The following is a 520-nucleotide window of genomic DNA, read 5'->3' on the forward strand; positions in this document are numbered from 1 at the left end:
CACACAGTTTTCTTTTTACCAATTTCAGTCAGAAAGTTTGTTGCCCAAAGACTACGATGGAGTATATTTGTATCATGTGTCTCTACGTGGGATTGGACTTGGAGTTTTGTGTTGGGAAATAAATTATTAATCACTTTGTCACGTGCTCATATAATCCTAGTGACAGACAAGCTCGAATACACACAGGCAGAGATGACTAACAAAAGGTTCTGCAGATAGAAAAAAATATGTGTGCGTGTGTGTGCATGTATGTGTGTAAAATAAAATTATGTGATATTTCTAGGACATTTAAAATGAGAAAGGTGGTCTTACAGCTGTTCAGGGAAATAAATGATATCCCATCAGAGGAGGAGAGTTAAGAGAGTTTCACTAGAAGGAATTAGTAGAGTTATTTTGAAAAGTTATTTTGGAAAGGGAGAGATACAGGAAGTATAGAAGGAAATACGAAAATAAAAATACATGCTGGATGTTAAAGCTTTTGTTCCGTTGTGTGTGTGTGTGTGTGTGTGTGTGTGTGTGT

The 520-nt window shown here is 36.2% G+C and overlaps 1 protein-coding gene across 1 annotated transcript in view; it reads right to left on the bottom strand.

The window, feature by feature from the left end:
• LOC106881162 (MAM and LDL-receptor class A domain-containing protein 1) overlaps positions 1-520 on the bottom strand; it is a 42,475-nt gene that overhangs the window by 298 nt on the left and 41,657 nt on the right. The window lies entirely within an intron of this gene.

Source organism: Octopus bimaculoides, chromosome 3 (genome assembly GCF_001194135.2).
Source record: "Octopus bimaculoides isolate UCB-OBI-ISO-001 chromosome 3, ASM119413v2, whole genome shotgun sequence".
Classification (NCBI taxonomy): domain Eukaryota; kingdom Metazoa; phylum Mollusca; class Cephalopoda; order Octopoda; family Octopodidae; genus Octopus; species Octopus bimaculoides.